This window comes from Symsagittifera roscoffensis, chromosome 7, assembly GCF_963678635.1.
Source record: "Symsagittifera roscoffensis chromosome 7, txSymRosc1.1, whole genome shotgun sequence".
Taxonomy (NCBI): Eukaryota; Metazoa; Xenacoelomorpha; order Acoela; family Convolutidae; genus Symsagittifera; species Symsagittifera roscoffensis.
In genome coordinates, this window is record NC_087068.1 from 48,478,565 (window position 1) to 48,498,640 (window position 20,076).

The following is a 20,076-nucleotide window of genomic DNA, read 5'->3' on the forward strand; positions in this document are numbered from 1 at the left end:
GTGTCGAAAAAATTGGTACTGTTACATATGTTCCAATTTTTAAATTTGTGACTGGTGTAAATCGTAATTTTATTTGTGATTGAACATTTTGCCTTTGTAGTAGCTTTTTAGTTTTTTTTCTGGTAAATTTCATTGTGTTTTTTGTCTCTGTTTAAAATCCATTCGCTATGTGTTCTGGAGGCTAATTTTAAGGTTTCTGGATAAAGTGGTAGATTGTAACAAACTGATTCCTTAGTAGGTTGACAGTAACCTTGTAAATTTTTTGAGGAGTTTTTTGTCAACACTATTGGTTTTCGTAATTTTTGGTTAAAAAACATTTCATACGGTGATCATCCTAGTGTTGTTTTTGTTTGTAAAATGTAGGCAGGGGAAATAAATTAACGTCTTTTGACCATTCTGTAGAATTTGTATCATTTACATTAATTATATATCTGATGTATTCCTGTAGTGAACGATTCATACCTTCGACTAAACCAATAATTCATGTGGCATGAGATGTTCAGGGCTTATGTTTGATGTGGTAAAGATAACATTGATGTTATGACTTCATTATTTGTGAATTCAATGATATTATATGTATCAAGGTTTTCTGGTAATCCGCATTTTGCAATCCAGTGTTTGTAGAGTGTTGTACATGCATAATGATAATTACAATGAAGTACAGGGTTCAGTGCTACGTAGTGTGTAAATGCGTCGACTATAATTATTATATATAATCATTATATATGAGCTTCCTTCTGAGGATGGTGATATTGGTCCTGTTGTATTAAATTAGATTCTGAGGTTAAAATATAAACTTTGTCCTTCAAAGTCTTGTTTTTCTGATATTTGCATAAAGATATGGTTTGTTCAATTGACATGCTTTAAATCGTTTTATAATCCTTTAATTCAAATTGCTACATTCGGAAAGTAAAAACTTTGCATAAATTTTGACAATGTTTTCCTATGTTTGACTATGAATACCATGTTTAAAAAACGACAGGGTACTTTTGCTTTGAGTATTTGTTTTTCCAGAATATCAGTATTTTCATTTATGGTTTTATTTTTTAAATTCTCTGAAGTATCTAAGAAGTGTTTTGTTTCCTAAAATTGTGATCTCCGCTTTTACAGGTTTTGATTTATACTTGTGCCACGATTCAAATTGTCTAATAACTGGGTCTAGATTTTGATAATTTTTTAGTAGATCTCAGGTCATTGTTTCTGTGGTCGGTAGGAAAAATGTTTTTAGTTTTTGTTTTTGACAGAGGTATACTATCTAGAGGGTCATGTAGATTGAAAACTTGGTTCATTGTGTATTTCGAGTCTATATCTGGAGGTCCTGATAAATTTATGTTATCACTTAAGTTTTCCTTTTCTTTTAAGGGAAATAGGTCTGTCTTATACATTTTTTGTTTAATTGGTTTTTGTTGTGTCTTGTTTTTGATCCATATTGAATATGGTAAGGGCTTAAACGTAGAGTTTTTTAAAAAATCTACTTCGTAATGGTTGTTTTGGCAATCTAGTTATAGTGGAGAATGTTTTAATTATTTATTTGTACCTTTTCAAGTTCGCTTTTTTGTGCATATTTGCCTTCTAATCGTGGTGACGTTTCATCTTTTGCAAGAAAAAACTTTATATTTTGCGGTGTTTCTAGTGTCGTTTTTCTAGTTATTAATTTGGGCGGTGTGTTTTGGCTGTGTGTATCTGGTAAAGCAAGATTTTTTCCTGCTTCAAGAATGTCTGTAAGTTTGGAAATTTCATTAGAATCAATTGATATATAAACTCTCTGCTTTGGATTTGATTTGTGTGTAAATAAGAAAACTATAGGTATATGATCTATTAAAAAACTGTTGGACGCTTTGATCCAAGGATTTGAAATTCAAATTCTTTGGGAGTACATTTTTTAGCTGCACATTCTCTCATAAGTGTAGAGAATCTAAGTTCTGCTTGTGTAAATAGTTTTGAATTTTCTGTAATAAGCTTCACTTTGTTTGTTCCCTTATGTGATTATAATAAAGCATAACCGATGCCAAACTTTGAAGCATCGCACATGGCAAAAAATGGTTGGTCTGGGTATCGAATCGTGTTTGATAAATCACTTTTGATGCTCTGTTGTCCATTCAATTTTTTTGTTGTGTAAGGATATTACAAAATGATCTTTGATATAATTGCATTTTTATACATATTCAATTAAGATTATAAGCTTTCAAAAAAACTCTTGGATTTTTTTTGTTTGATGGTGGTTGAAGTTCTATGGTTGAGTCTATGCGAGATTTTAAAGGAGTGATCGTGTTTCCTTCGATAATATGTCCAAGGAACTTAACATGGGTGAGAAAGAAATGTGATTTAACCGGGGCTGCTTACATGTTTTCTTTAAGTGGTATTTGGTTTTCGATTTCATGAAAACATTGTCTGAATAGGCTATGACGTTTTTGCTGAAATGAGCGGTCGGAAAATTTTACTCTCAATGCTGAAAAAACTGCTGGTCCTATGAAGATTCCATAGAAGATTTTTTTGAATTGATTTTGCTGACTTCCAATAACGAATTGTGTTAAGCGTCGTAGTTGTTCATCTAGTGGCATTTGATTATATGCGCTGTTCATGTCAGCTGTTGTAAAATAATGTCCGTTTTTTTGTGAGGGTTACTTGGATTGGTTTTTTAGGCCAATTACAAATGGATTCGTCGATGAGTGAATTTAGGTATCTAGCATGTAGAACAATTTTTAATGATTCGCCTTTAGCGAAATAATAACGGGGTTTATTAACGTTTTTCTTTTGGCTTTTTTCTTTGTAAACTGGGGAAAAAATTTTGTATTGTTCTAAGATGTCTAGTAGTCTATTAATTTTATCCTGTAAGTGAATTGGAAATTTATTTGCTCGTTGTTCTTTGAAAACTGTGCCAGGTTTTAAGAAGGGTAAGTGTAATGGCGAATTCACTTTTCCATCATCAAATTTAGATGTGGCATAAACCATTGCCTATTTAAGTAGTAGTTCTGCTAACTGTTCAGAATCTTGCTGTGTGATTTGCGAGTGTTGAAAATTGAACACTGTAAGCAATTTCTGTTCTTCTGTGGTATACTTTGAAATTTGGAATGTTGATTTAAAATAGGGTGTTTTTGTAAGGTAATCTGTTTTTCCTTTTGAATCACTTGTAAAACTAAAAATTGATAACTCTTCATTAAGAAATGTTGATTGACTAAAATCTAATAATTTGAAGAAGTTATTTAATCTCTATGCTGTTTTTATTGTGGGAGAAATTGTTGTATTTGTTTCACAATATTTTAATAGTCCTAAGCTTAGTGTGATTTTGTAGGAGTAATTGTTGTAGACGTGTAGAGAGATAATATCGAACATGTACTTTTGTGTATTTGATTGGAAAAAGTATGTCTCGAAAAAATTTATGAATCGATTTAAACTCAAAATCTGACGTGTATAGTCGTTGTTTTTTTTTGATCGACATTGTATTGATGTACCTGATTTATTGAGAAGTTGTATTCATATCCTGATAATGGTTTTAGGTGTTTTTGCTCTTCCTTGTAAATGGGGTAAAATTTTCAAAAAAATGGAGATTGTTTACTCAATCTACGAAAGGATGTTAAGGATGTGTTAATTGTTCTTGTGTATGCATCTTTCATGTGTAATATACTATTTAGAAGATTGATAGTGGCTATTTAATCAGTAATAAATGGAATTCCAAAGAAATTGTGTTTATTGTCTGTAATATGTTGTGATTGCTTAAAAGGTTTATTTATTAACTTGTTTTGTTCCGTTGTTTGAGCGGGAACGAGGAATAATTGGATTTTTCTATAATTTGTCAAATTTGATCATTTTACGGTGGCTAGTTTGCTTGAGGTTTTTAAAGGTGACAAACTTGGATGTAGATTTTGTATTTCATTCCAAGTGGAAATGCATAAGATTTTTGATTCTGCTCCTGTGTCTATTAAAAAATCAATCTCAAGGTCTGCTTGTTGAAATTTTGTTCTTTAGACTTTGTAAGAGACGAGGGAGTGTCCACCTTTTTTCTTTAGCTGGTTGTATTTTATTTGATGTAATTTGATATATGCTATTTGTACTTGAACTTCTTTTGAAATCTTGTTTAGTGTAATCTGTCATGTTTTGTTTAATGCTTTTTTCGTCAAAATCTTAAAATAATTCGTTTTTTGATAATAGTTCGATTATTGTTTCATATTCTCCAACAATGTAAAGCAAGTTTTTTGAAAGCGTGTTTTCTGTTTCGCTCTCGTTGTCTATGGTTTCACAATTTATGTGATTTAGCTGTAATTCTGAAATTTCTGTATTTTTAATACCCGGAGGGTCTGGTTGAGTTTCTTCATTTGATTGTACCTGATGTATCTGTCTTTAGTGTTTAGGTGTACTGCTTCTAAAATTTTGTTGTGAATTATGATATTGTGTTTTATTTCTGTGTGGTGACTGAGAAAAATTTCTTTGTCTACTTGGGTAATTATAGTTTCGATTTGTAGGATTACCTTGTGATCAATTTTATTTGTTGATATAGTTTGATCTGTTGTTTGAATAGTTTCGTGATCTAATGTCTGAACATTGTCTAATTCTATAATTTGAGTTATTCCTGTTTCGATTATATGATGAAGTTCTGGATCGATCGTTTGAATAACATCTATTTCGAGAGTTTGAAATGGAACAATTTCAATTTTAGTTCGAGTATTTAATTCTGTTTGAGTTTGATCTCGAGTAATTTTTTTGATACTGGTTATTTTGACTATTTGATCTGTCGTATCTGCTTTGTGAAAAAATTTGTGTTTTTTTTCGATCTGGAGATCTTCTGCGATATTTATTTCCATAAAGTGATTGGTGATTGTTGTCTGTTATTATTAGAGTTATCTGTGAGTGGTTTACCTGAACTATTAATACTATCAATGTTTTGTTTGGTAGTTTTTGACCTTTTTTCATGTATTGAAAAAACGATTTATTTGGTTCTCTATATTTGTGGTTTATTCTGGTTCTCTTGCTATTTTTGTCTACATCCAGCAATGCTATTTTCGTATCTACGGCAATAATTACACCATTTTTGAATGAAAGTTTTCCTTTATAATTTGATTTTTTTTCTCGTAGATATGTGATACCTGAGTATTTTTTTCAGCTAGTTCAATGTCGGAGTCTTGTATGTTATTTATTTATTAAGTGCTTGTATGGTTGTTATTTACATATTGTAATTCTAAATTTTTTGTTTCTTCCATTTTCATTGTAATTTCAGCTTGTTCTAGTTGATCTACTAGTCTTCGTAAGTCTTTGTCAGGTTCTCGAATTTAAGATGGATGTGATGCTCTCTTTTTTTTGCTATTTTTCATAGTTGTGGTGTTAAGGTCATTATTAAGACTTCTGTCGTTTTCGTATTTTTATAATCATGTGTATTAAGTGAATATGCTTTTCTTACCATTGTTTCGATTCTTACTGCAAATTGTTTAATCATTTCGTTAGGGAATCTACGAATTTATTACAATTAATACTCTTTGATGTTGTTTATTTTGTTCAGAGTTGAGCGTTTTGAAAATTCTTGTGTGAATTTTTTCCAGTCTGATTCAAATTCTTTTGTTAAAACTGTAAATCATTTTTTGCTGCGCCATCAAGTGAAGTTTGGATTAGAGCTGTGCGCCTAGGTATCCAATTTTGTTGAAGTAGAGTAATACTCGTTCAGGTCCTATATTTCAAATTTCAGTTAGCTGTAACTGCTTTTAAATAATCTTCTACTGAGAATTCAGGATCTGATCATGTGAATAACATCAGTGGTTTATTCGAAGATTTAGTAGATCCATCAATAGGAGATGTATTCATTGTCATTTGAAGCAATTCTGCGGCATTTGGTATTTGAGAAAAATTTGTAATTTGTGTTTTTGTAATTTCGTGTTGTTGTAAGTAATTTGGTAATGGTATTTCATTTTGCACTTGTGTTGTTGATAAACTTGTGTATTCACTGAACTTTGTGATTGAAAACTATTATTGCTATATGATGCTGAATTTTGTCTTGGATGAAACATTTGTCTTGATTGTAGTGTTTGTTTATTTCGTGTGTATGGTTCAAAAAGATCTGGTTGATAAATAGGATCTGGTTGATCAATATTCCAGTTAATGTTTTGTTATTTTATAAAAAAACGTTGTTGGTTTTAACTAAAAGATTCTTCAGCTTCTGGATAATATGATTGATTTCATGGAAAATGCTTATTTGTTATGTTTTTTTAATGAAAAAACGGGAAATTTTTGCTACGATTCAACGTAGCTCGTTCTTGATCGTTGGTAAGAACTGAGTGGGGAACTTGTTTTGGTACTTGTTGATTGTAGTTTAGTGCCTGTGATTGACTTTGGCTGCTTTTATAGGGAGGTTTTGCTATGTTAGTATTTAAAAAAAACTGTAATTATGATCTGAAAATTTTTTTGTGATAGCCGTTTTCTGCTTGTTTGTTTGTCGTGATGTCGTTGCTGGTCTAAATGTCTGATAATCCTGATTTGTTTATATTATGGAGTTATAGAGGTTTTACTGTTGATTGTATGGTTGTTTGTGGGAATGCGGTATTTTTAATTTGTGGTGTTGTAATTGTTGGGTGAATGGGAGAAATGTTTTTTTTTTGTATTGTTGTCAGCAATGTCTCAAGTATTTCTTCATTAACGAAGTGTGATGGAGTTTGAATATCTTTTTGTGTAAGATTTCTTGTTCCACTTAAATTTTCTTGTGTGTTAATGAATGTGGAGTTCGAACTATTGTTTCCTGTTTTATCAGTGAACCTTGCATTATTATTTAAAGGTGTCAAAAGTAAGTGGTGTTATTTTAACATATTCTTTTTTTACGGAGATAATTGTTATTGCTTCACTTGAAATATCAGTTGTTATGCTAATGAATGATGGATGAGACCGATCAGGGTCCCAAACATAATCTGTTTCATCTGCTAAAACAGTTTAGTCGTCTGAGCTTTAAGGTCGAAAACTCTTTGCAGGTTTTGCTATGAAATCGATCCTGTAAACAAAACCATCAATTATGAACCACATTAAAGTTTTTTATAGATCGTAATTGACATTTCGTGAAATTTCCTTGTTAATCAGACTTTCACGGATTGTATCTAAAAAAATTTAGAAAATTATTATTTCATGTCTTACAGTTGATTGTCGGGATGTTTGAAGCGCTGATACATTTTGTGTTTTCTTTCGTTTCTAGTTTAGATATATAGTTAAAAAATTTAAAAGGCATCAATTGTGAGTATTGATTTTGCTCTCTGTGAATTTGGGTGTTGTATAAATCTTATATTTTCTGTGAAATTGTTTGGGAATTCTAGATCTGTATCATCTGTTTGTATTTGATGTGTAGGATGGTTTGGTTTTGGTGAAAAGATTTCTATTATAAATATACCATAGTAGGATGTTATTTTTCATATTCTTTTGAGGTAGTGGTCAAGAGTTTGTCGTTTAATTCTTTTTTCGGGAAATTTTACAATGACGTTGTGAAAAAGTTGTACTTGTCCTCGAGCGGGATCACTTACTGGTTTTATAAAAATCGGAGTACCAATGTTTTGTCGAAATGTTCGTTGTGTTCGATCACTTTTTAAATCTTAAAACTGTTAATCTGTAACTTTGATAATGTCTTATGGGTTGATTCCAATCATATAGACGTACTAGTTTTTTATTGTATGATCTCTTTTATCTGTGTTTTCCTTCAATTGATGATGGTGATGTGGCTTCTGAGTCAGATAACTTTTTTGGATTTTCTAACGTTATTTTTGTGTTTATCGAATCTTTTAATTCCTGGAAATCCTGTATCGTGTTTGTATCTGATTCTGAGACTGCGTTTCCACTTTTTTAAAATTGTCTTTTGATAAATTGTTTTTTTTTGTCGTTTTATGTGTTTGTCTTTTTGATGTGATATATCCTATTGTTTGTCTGTGAGGTTGATTACAAGACCGGATCTTTTGTTTTTAATTAAACAATTATGAAATATGATTGTTTGCTTATTGCCTAAATTATTTCTTGACATAAATTTAAGGATGCAATCTTTTGGGGTGTAGAGTTTCTTTTTTTAAACTGTTGGTTCTTACGAATTTTGCGTGGTTATCTTAACTTGGGGCATAGGTTGCCGTAATTGACGGGTTAGAGAGGAAGTACATCATTTCGGACTTACTGAATCTTACCTAGAAGTTGTGATTTGTGTTCAAGGGTTGGAGAAGAGTAATTTAATCTACAAGGTTCAGGTATAATTAGAACACAGTTAGAACGTTAGATACTGTTTTATGACTTACTAAGTCTTAAGTGTTTCAACCTGGGTCATTTAAGAGGAGGGGCCCAAGTGAAGGATGAGTAACCGAAGTTCTCCGCTGTTTATCTTGTTTGAAATGGTTAGTGTTTTCAAAATTTTCTATTAGTCTTGGGTCGTTTAGAAAAGTTGGAGGGTGAGTCGACGTTTTAGGTCGTTAGACACTTAAAATAATTTGGTTTCGAGAACAAGATTGTTCTGATTTAATTCAGAGGAGGCCTTGATGATCAGAATTCGAGGGAATTATTTAAGCGAGTTTAAAGATTCAAGGAAAACCTTGATGATTTGTTTTCAAAATAAAGATGATATAAGAGAAAACAAGGATAAGCCTTGACAAAATTTATACAAAAGACTAAGTTTAGAAAGGTTTAATTTAGGGTTTAATTTAATGATGTTTTTTTTGGATTGATGCTGTTATATTTTAGATGATGAAGCTGGTCTCATCTGAAGAAAAGATGATGTGTGTAAGTTAATGAAACTAACAAAAATTTTTTATGCTAACTAGTTTTTGTATTTTTTTGTTTAAATATTTTTATTCAAGTCTTGATTTACTGCAGATTTGGAGGTGACTTTTGTTCTTTTTATCAGTCGTTTTTGTTTTAAAATTCGGTTTAGCACCATTTGATCTGAAGAGTTTTTCATCAGATTGTTTTGATGTCAATAAAAGAAAATCTAAATTTACTGCGTAAAGGATTCTAAATACAAAAACTTCTTCTTCCGGTGTTCGTTTCACTAGCATATGGTGGATTGGTCGGTTCCTTCCTAATCGCTGTTCACGCCTTGCTCTTGGTATTCTTGCAATACATCGTAATTCTCGTTTTGTTTGGAAAATTGGCGTAGACCTATTGAGTCGTAGAGACATTTCTATTAAATTCTCTATTCCATCTAACATTTTTGCGATTTTGCAACTGTCTAATTCTATTATTAATTGTCATGTTCTAGGTTAGTTAAGGTTTTGTTCGAGATTTATGGTCGCACCAGATGAATTATGACCTTTTGGTTGTACTCATAGAGTATTTTCAGATAAAGTACAACGTCTGTTCGTCACGCTATCTTATTTTTGGCCGGATAGATTCGTGCAACTTCTTAACCTAATACCAATATTAGTCTTACTCTGATATCTCCTATTCTCAATAGACCTAGTGTATACTGGTTTTGGCGTATTAGTTCTTGGAGTTTTACCCAGAAGGAGAACAACTGTAGTCTAAGATTTTTTCAAACTGTTCTTGTGCTGAAACTACGCTGAAACTACAAGTAGTTTCAGCACTTACAATTAAGTGTCAATGTTACAGATGCAATATCTTTGGTTAATAGTAATATTTTATAACGATTATGTCCAATTTTAATACTAGTTTAGTACTGGTTCCAGTAACAAATAGTAAATAGATAAAAAGATAATACATTTAACAGTCGAAAAAATTCAAGCGAACATTCCAGCTCAACTCCTGAATATGGAGGGAGGATTAAAAAATCTGGAGAAAAAAGTAGGGAGGAGTTCAACACCTGCAGATGGAATCGGTCAAAATTTGTATCTCCAAACACGGTTCAAACTCTATTGTTTTAAAACGGACAGCTATAAAAAATACTCGGCCCAGTGTATCCGAAAAAAGACCAATCAGTTCAACATCGAGATAAAAACCTGAAGGTAAAAACTATATTATTAAAAACAAGAGAAAAATGAAATAGCAAAGAACTCTGGCCACGAGCCAGAACGACAGAATCCGTATTTGACCGGTTCCGGATTCATAGTTTGTTCTCGCAATGTAAGATTTTTGATCACTGAATCTGCAGTTTCGGTCAGTTTTTTTAACGGATTCTTCAGTCTAAGTTACGAGGCTAAACTGTGCACTGGATAAGCGCACTATCTTGTGTCTGTTTGTTCCTGGATTCCAGAAACAAGTCTTTAAACATGATAAAATTTTGTCGGAACGATCAAAGCAAAAGAAGAAAAGAAGAACAAAGAGAGCGTCCTTGTTGCGGAATCCGCTTACAATGCACAAAATGTACAGTTTGGTCTCGTAATGTAGTTTTAGTCTTTGGACACTGAATCCGTATCAAAACACCGATCCAAGTGTTGTGGATTCGGTGGATTCGACTTTTCAGTTCCAAAAACCACCGAAACTACAATTGCTCAAAGTTCATACAAGTGTCCAGTTTCAAAAAATCCAGAAGAAAAGCACAAATTAAAACGCTATCAATTTTAAGAATTGGCGTGATGCTACAATCTAATTCTAGTTTTTTTGAATACTTTTTCTCGTCAAAACCCGAAAAAAAAATTCATTGTAGCTAAAAACGTATTTCTAAAATTGTTATGTTTTAACCTGAGTTGTATCAAAAAAGCGGTTTATAGCCTCAAAAACTGTCCAGTAAAACTGCGATTTGAGTTTCATTCGGGCTAGTGAGTTTAGCTAAAATTTTCTATTGAGTAGTCTATTTTTGTTATGATGCTTCTTTATTTTTGGTGAAGCGACAATGTAGAAATATATTTGAAAGTGTTCTGGTTTTTCATCTGTGTTTTGCTAAATTGATGATGCTATTAAAACTTTTAATCCAGAAAAAAGTATTTAAGCATTATTATTTCATTTCTACAGTTCAGTTTTAAAAAAACTGAAAAAAAAATAGAAATACATTGGAAGTATTTTCTGTTAGTTCGTACTTTTTTTTCGACAACTTTTTTTAAAAGTTGCAGCAAAAATCCAAGTACAACTGTTGAAGTCTAGCTATTCTTCGTATAAAACTCATGCAAATCAGATAGCATTCAGGAAAAAAAACTATCAACAGAATGCAACCAAAACCAGTGCAAATATTAGCTGTTAAAATTAGCTTCAGATGTAACTCAAAAAAGAATTTCAACAGCAAATAAAGGTGTCTATATTCTTTTCCAGACGTTTTTTTTTGCGATTTTAAGGCAACATAACAAACAGAAGCTTGTCATAACAAAAAGCAACAAATTAACATGTGATGCTTCACTTGCAAAATCATATAAGGTCTTCAGTTAATCATATTGCGCAAATCAGCGTTTTATGCAAAAAAAAGACCATACCTCTTTTTCAACCGCAATGTATGATGCCAACACCCAGAAAGTACAATCCACATGACTTCAAACCCAGAAAATACAATCCACTTGAAAGTCCGAACAAAGCCAACTACTTTTTAGGTAGTCCAGACAAAGAGGTGAACTTAAATGAATGGAGTTGCGAGACCCATATTAATGTACTCTACTCGCAAACAACGAAAAAAGAGTTTTTGTGGGAAATTTTTCCATGGTTTTGAAGACTCAGTTGATCCCTAAGATTGAACCGCAGCCATTTTTCTGAGGACAAAAACTGAAGCTTACACAAAAGATACCGTAGAAAATGAAAAATAGTCGAGAAAGCTGAAAATTTTTCAGTGAATTTTCTTCAAAACATCTCTTTTAAATTGTTTGTAGCAGAGAGACAAGTATTTAAGAAAAGTTACTTGCATCATTACTAAACTTTTTTGAAATAAAAAGAACTTTTTTTCATAGCTTCCATTTCATTTTTCGCAATTTTTTGCTTCAACAATGTGCTAACACCATGTACTAACAATTGTGTATTTTTGTGGAAAATTTTTAAATTTTCTGTTGAGAAAAGTCACTGTTTTACACTTTTCCTAAACAGGAAAATTTTTTTGATGAAATATTCTTACAGCCTATATTTGTAGAAATATCTTAAAGAGCAATTTTTGGTCACCCTGGGGGTGTTTAAAATTATTTTGGTCAACTGGTTTAGCCGGTTTCTTTTCCGATGATTTTCCAGTTATTTATTTATTTTCTTGACTTTATTGGGTTCTTCTTCTCAGTTTTTTCAAATCAACATGCAAAGCTAATTACACTTCTGAGATCTGCATGTTTTGAAACAGATGCCACGGTCAACACCAACTAAATTCACAACTGTCTAATTTCAATCATAGTCCACTGATCAAGGAGTTCAAAATTCGGTATGGTAAACTAAAAACTGTGACAAAGTTCATAATTTATCAATTATAAGCTTTTCTTGAGTTTAAGTTATTCCACCGACTGCTTGAGCTACTGATTGAGCTTCTTTTTCTGTCCGAGGCGCCTTCTCTGGATATCGCCCGGCATTCTTTTGGTGCATTTCCAGAGCTCATTAGTTCGCAGAAAATGCGAGTTAAGGCTTGAGTACGTTATTTTTTTTCTACTCAAATTTGCGCTAAAATCAGCTAAAATTAGTTAAGTTATGCTGAAATTTCAATGAAAACTCTCGCAAAAAAATACTCATGAACATCATTAATATCAGACTAAATGTCTGTCAAAGCTTTAGCACCTAACTCTTTTTTACTGGCAAAAAAATTAGCATAGCTGTAGAATTTACGAGAAAGAAAAAACGAAATGTTTCAGAAAATTAACTGCGTGCTGTATCCGGCATCTCATTTTGATGCACAGAAAAGTTTTACGCAATCTAAAATTTTGTAAAAAAAGAAGTTGTTAAATGAAACTTCAAATACAGTTTTTATTTCATAAAGTATGTTTTTTGGAAGCTCAATAAATCAGAGCTTCGACGAATATGCTTTTTGACATAAAAATTGTATTTCAAGTTTCATTAAACAACTTTTTTTTACAAAAATTTAAATTGGCTAAAACTTTTCTGAGCATCAAAATAAGATGGCGGATACAGCACGGAAGAATAATCAACCAAAGTCAGCTAACTCGAGAAATCTATCAAAAAAGTGTGGTAATTAACTGTAGATCAGAGTTAGAATATTTTTCCTACATGTATCTACGTTAATAAAAAATCTCAAAACCAGAAACGACTCCAAATTAGAGAGTACAAGTTTTTCAAAGTTTTAGTTTGCTTTAAACTAGAACAGCTTTTATGGTGTCAAAATCGAGAACACATGTTTTGAAAAGATATTAGTTTGCTTTAAACTACACTATTGGACAAATCAAACGCAAACTCGGGTTTTCACACTCTAAAAAGTCTAACCTAGAGGACACTTTTGAACAATACTCATTTCGAATTTTAACAAAACTTTTACATCAACCGAAAGCAAATGATCTGAACTACTCTCCCTGAAAGTCTCAATTTTTGGACTTAAGCACTAACCATTTTTTTCTGGCTCAGAAAATGCCAGATTTCATCATCCGCACTAAACTTGTCAAAACGCGTGAAATTGTAAGAAACAGCTGAGTCTAGGAAAGTAGTCACACTGATTATTCCAATTTTATTGTTGAGATTGTTTCTCGTCGCTTGACATTTTTTTATTCCGCTTATTCGAGAAGGGGTTCACTACGATGCAAATACTAGCGCAGAACTTGCATTTTCAGACCCAGAAAAACTAGTAAGTGCTTCAAATTAAAAATTGATAGTTTCAGGGAGGGTTTAGTTTGCTTTAAAATAGAACAGTTTTGTTCATTTTAAGTACGGATTCTGTTTAATGATAAGTGGTTTAAGGGTTCTGCTGGATAAGTTTGTTCGCAACGCCCATGAGAATAAAAATCTTATACGAGATCTTTTGTAGTGTACAAGGAAAAACTATATATTGCAATGTGAAGTTTGGCGATCAAATTGAGACATGCAATAATTTTTGAGGTACAAATGAGCTGCTGCTTATATGTTATGCACAACATTTCAAAAGTTTGAAGGAAACAACTAATATATAAGCGAACACGCGATTTATACATTATAATTCTTTTTGTTTGCCTGTCTTAGGAAAAATATTGCATTTTTTTCTCAAAATTTGCAGTGCGATCTTAAATTTTCAAGCGTTTCAAAAATTAAACTGGTGTTTCAATTTTTGAACTAGATTTCCAAATATGAACGGAGACCTACTATACACATTTCTGAAGAATGAGACCAGATGAAGTCTACCATATAACATCAATTATGGTAGATGAACATCGGCAAGAAAACGTGGCACTAAAATCTAGACCGAAGTAACTTGATGTGAACAAATTTCAGGATGCAAAACATACTTATCTGGTATGAAAATTATGTGAAAAACACGCAAATTTGAAAATTTTTTCTCGTCAATCCTAACATTTACTTTCTAATTCGTTTTTTTGTTGAATTAAAATATGGAAACTTATTGCATAATAGTGCTTTAAATTCAATTACAGTGCGGAAAGGTTTTGAACACATGTGGTGTTTAGTAAAATGCAGACAAGCAACAGTTTCATGTTGCGCCAAGAAATTTTGCGAATAAGTCAACACTCATTGCCGAGATCTGAACAAATTTTGAGATACATGAACACAGTTGCATATCCGATATGAAACAAATGGGAAAAATTTGAACAAAACAAACACATTTAAAACATTTTTGAAGCCACCTCGCAATTTTTTCTTTCTAAGATGATTTGGTTGATTCTTCGTAGTAGTCCGAACATAGCTGAAAGATGCCCGAGGAAAAAAAGCCGGCCTGAGGACACGAAGTGCCCGAGGCCGCCTCTTTTTTTCCGAGGTCATCTTCAACTATGTTCTAACTGTTGAAGAGTATGTTTTTTACCTTTCTGTTTGTTTTGGAGGACAGAGACGAACATTTTTTATTAAAAGTAAAGTTGATAGTACATTTTTGGGGGTTATTAATCACAACTCGTACTCATACTCTGAATCCACGTTTTCTTCAATTCACTCTTTTTCAATTGTAATAATCGGGCTTCTTTCAAAAAAGAGCCCGGAAAATTGTGAAAAGTGCGAGAAACAATGCAAATTAGTTCTTTTTTCAACCATGCGTTCTAATATCTCATTTTTCATTCATGCCTTGTCGTGAAATAACATGTGTGAAAGAGCAAAAACATACTCTTCTAGGAAAGGTATTGCACTAATCTTTCAACGTATGCACTGGTTTTTCAAATATTGAATTAGCTTTTCAGTTATGACACGGAAGCATACTGCTTAACTAGGTTTGAATCGGCGAAAAACTTCAAAAGACACAAATTGTTTTCGTACAGCGTTACTTAATTGGTCGTACTTTGCTTCAGCTGGAGATAAACATACACAAGTGGACAAAATTATGCCAAATTCTTGATTTTACTCTGTAAAATGCCTGTTTTCAAAGTACATTTTGGACAACGTTTCCTTCGAAATTCAGAAAAAAAATTTTTATTGACCGGGAGTAAATGAACAGAGCTACAATCTCTGACGTATCAATGTAGTCAGGGTCTACAAATGCCAGTTTTCCTCATCTGCAATACGTTTTTTTACTTCGAGTGAATAAGTAACATACGTCTAAATTTAGTAAAAACATCACATTGATTGTTTCCATTTTCTCGCCGTAAATATTTCACGTTGCATGAAAAATTTTTCTTTTCCGCTATATTTCTACTCCGAGAAAAATTTATCTACGATGCAAAACCTAGTGCAGATGAGGAAAACTGGCACTTTAGACTTGAATTACAGGTAAATTATTGAAACCAAATATTGATAATTTCACTTGTGGTAACTCTAATCAATTGCTCCTGGTATATTTTAAAATTTTACTGATATTCGAAGGAAATGTTGTCTAAAATTTACATTGAAAAAGACATTTAAGAGAGTAAAATTTACAATTCGCACTTGAATTTGTCCACCAGTGTATGCACAAAATTAAACGCAAATTCGGAGTTTTACACTTTTAAATGCCTGTTTTCAATGTACATTTTGGACAAAACTTCCTTCGAAACTCAGTAAACATTTTACATTGAGCGATAGCAAATGATCAGAGCTACCGTCTATGAAAGTATCAATATTTGATTTCAATGACTTACCAGTGTGATCCGGGTCTGAAAGTTCCAGTTTTTCTCATCTGCTTTAAATTTTGCCTCGTTAGTGAATTCTTTCTTGAATAAGTGGAGTACAAAAGCGACGTGAACCATTCTCTTCGCAAAAATTGAAATGAACAGTGTGAAAATTTTACTAGACTCAGAAGTTTGATACTTAATCACGCGAAGTAGAAAAATTTAGTGCCATGAGGCAAACTAGACTTTTTAGACTCAAATTACCTTGGTAAGTCATTGATATCAAATATTGGTAATTTCAAACGTGGTAGCTCTGATAATCTGCTCCCGGTTAAAGTTAAAGTTTAATTGTTTTCAAAAACGTGTCTTTTAATGAGTAAAATCCTGAATTTGCGCTCAACTTTGTCCACTAGTGTAGTAAGTATTTTCCTTTTATTGCTTATTTAGTGATTTTCTATAGTGAAAGCTTATGCGAAATAATCTTCAAAAACGAACTGAAACAATGTCTAAAACGTTTTTAATATCAGCTTACATAAATGGACAAAAATATGCGCAGACTCTAAAAATCTACCTTTTGAATCACTAAAAAACTTCTGTGCAGGATTATTTTGTCTTAATTCAATAAAGAATAAAAAAAATGGCGCGCATATACCGGAGAAAAAAAGTGTCGCACATAAGTTTTTTCAAAAACATTTGAAAAAAGTGTTCATGCTGTAATTGATTTTATTCCAAAAATTATAAAACGGCGCAACAAAAAAGGTTCTTAAGCTGTATCTCTCGCAAAATTAAATTAAAATGTTTAGTACTTCTTGGCGCATTCCGAATTTGAAGTTTACAATTTGGGTTCTTCTATTGTAAGAATCCCAATGCCTGTGATTTTTCAAGTTTGCCGTTGCAACTGATTTTGGCAAAAATTGCCCTTGAAACGTGTTCATTTACACTTGGAATGAAAAAATTTTATCCGCACAAGTTGTTAAAGACAATTTTCAGAAACTTATTTGGTTGCATAATTTTTTTTGTACAATAGAGACCAAGCGCAAATAATCATAGCTATCCTCGCCGAAGTTACTGGAACTATTAATGATTTTTTTCGAATAAACGGAGTTGAAACAACCGGCTTGTGAATGCGAAAAAATCTCAGCAAGAAAGTTCTCAATTTTCGGTGTAAAAACCTTTTAAAACTCAACTTTTTCTTATACTTCCAGGTGTTTTATAATAATTAGTGCAAATGATGAGCACTAGCATTTGCCAACCCAGAACGGAACAACTAGTAAAAATTTCCAACTAAAATTATGTTTCTTAATGGGTAGATCTTTTTTGGGTAGCTCTGATAATTAATTTTTTTGAGTAGCTCTAGCCATATACTTTTTTTCTTTTTTGGGTGGCTTGAATCATGCACTTTTGTTCTATGCAAATCCTTAGTTTGGAAATCCAGTGAATGATGCCCAAAAAGATCCCTCATTACAAGCGCTTTAGAGAGAAAAGAAAAACTAAATATTGCATCCATAGTGTAGATAATTTGCGTTCAATAGTTCTGTCCATTAATTTAGTTTCTTTGAAAGTACATAAAATCAAGAAAACACTTTTTCGACCCAATCTTTTTCTAAAAATGTCGATGACTTGAAAGATATAGTGTTGAAACAAATTGCTCTATTTGAAATACCTCACTTAAAATCCATAACTATAAAGCTATCACGATTACTGAACCGAAAAACCAATAGCAAATTCGAGACTTTGATCTTAAAATAACCGTTTTCAAGGTTTTGGTTTTCAAATATATCCTAGATAATCGGAACTGCTTATTGCATTGATCAAAAATAGTAAAAAACTACAAAATCGAGTTCTTCATTTTAGCAATCCTGATAGACAAGTGGTAACTCAACCTTCAAAATACGTTTTTTGAAAATAAATGATAAAACCTTCTACTTTGAAATTCTTTGATTTCAAACATACCTCTACTCAGTGCTACATCTTGCGAATATTTCACAGTTTGGTTCCAAGAACTAAAAAATTTAATCAGCCTCTGAAATTTTCATTTTTTTCACAATGAAATCTTTTGTAAAAAAATTGAAAAAAGTGATAGAATTATGTGAAACTTTCTCAATGAGATAACTGGTTTTTTCAGTGAAAGAAGTCCACTAAACTTGGCTGTTTCGTACATTTTCATACAATTTGAAAACTCAGTTAGAATCGTAACAATTGGTAGACAAAAAAAACTGATACGTTCTTTGAACTAAAATTAGATAGTTTCACAAAAAGTAAACTGGTGGACAAATTTATCCGCAAAATCAAGTTTTTCTCTCAAAAATACCTGTTCTGAAGGATGATTTTGGACAACAATCACTGTGACTTTAAATGATTTTTTTATTTCGAAAAAGAAAAAATACCAATTTTGAAGTTGCTTTCAATTTCATAGATGGTATTCTTAGTTTCTTAGTATGAAATTAGTTTCAAAGAATTACTAGTTTTTTTCTGGGTCTTAAATAGCCAGTTTTCACCATAGGCATTTTTTTTTTTCAAAAAGCGTGAAAATTTAGGAAACAACTGAGTTTACTAAAACTTTCACACTGAACTGCTTTGAATTCAATTTCATTACTTTGAATGAAACAATTTTTGAATGAATGAACAATTTGCTCCCGCTTCTTCCAAAAGTAGTTCAGTTTGATGCAAAACTTGTAAGTCCCTGAAATCAAGTTTTATGAATTTATAGAAGTTGCATTAGTGCGTAGAATAGCGCATTTTCAGGCTTTTCTCTTAAAATGTCTTGTTCCAATGTCCATTTTCGACTGCAATTCCTTAAATTTTCAGTAAAGTTTTTACATAGACCAAGAGCAAATCATAAGAGCTACTATATATGATGCTATCAAGTTTGGTTTTCTTTAATTACCAATGTCATCCGAGTCTGCAAAAGCCAGGTTTCTTCATCTGTAATAAGTTATCTACCGTACTGAACTCTTTCTCGAATAAGCGGAGTAAAAAGGGCAGCTGAAGAAATCTGACATTTTCAGACCTGGATTCCCTTAGTAAGTCGTTGAAACCAAAGTTTAAAGGAGGATAGCTTTGATGATTTTCTCTTGGTCTATGTAAAATTTTACTGAAATATGAAGTGATTATTTGTCCAGAGTAGTGTAACTCTGGGACTTCGTTCTTGGTCTATACAATTGCTTAAACTCCCAGCTAATACTTTTCATAATCATTCTTGAAGACAAATAAGAACAAAAAATTGAATTAGCACTCAAATTTGTGTCTATTATAGCTCTGAAAAAAGACTAGTGGTCCACGTAAAAAATTAGCTTGAAATTAAAACGAATTTTTACCGAATTTTTTTTACTGAGAACAGGAATTTTAGGAAACTAGAGTTTGACCACTAGCGTAATTTTTGTACTTCAAAAATTTCTTTGTTTTCATTGCAAAAAAATCCTAAATTCAAATTCATTTTTCTCTAAAAGTAGAATTAGGTCATACATATCAGGTGATTGTTAGGAAAAAAGCTTAATTTTGCTCTCCAGAAAAATGATGATGCACTTTCCAACTTTTTTGATAATAATTCAATTGTTTAGGTTTCCTTTATATATTTTGTCTCATTTCACAGATTTCTCAAGAGTTCAAACTGGAGATGTACTCACAAAATAAGAAGAAAGGTTCAGTTTTGAAGACCAGTTCAATAGTCATTTTTCTGGTAATTTTTTTCAGAGATTGATAACCAAAAGTCTCGAACGATTAAAACTTCAGAGTGTAAAAAAGACTCAGTTTTTTCTATGCGTAGTCTATGTTTATCGAGCAACTCTCATTTTAACTTGTACAGAGAGAAGCAAATATTTTGCTTCAGGAATTTTTCCCGTTTGATCCTAGCAAAAACAAAACACAAACGCGGCTTGCACTTTAATAATTTTCAAATTGGGTGTCTAATATGAGGGCTAATGAGAAAAGCGCGCGTGCAACCAGCACCATGTTTATTCGCGGGGGCTTTTGTTTATTTTAGAGCTTAATACATGGTCTACAACTCGTACTTTTGTAAAGACGTTTTTTAAATAGTGTATGCGGTTTGCTTTCCTTAAAAAACAGGAAAACAGGTGACGCATCTTTTTCTTTTCTGGTTTTAAATTATCCTAAAATTTTGAAAATGTAG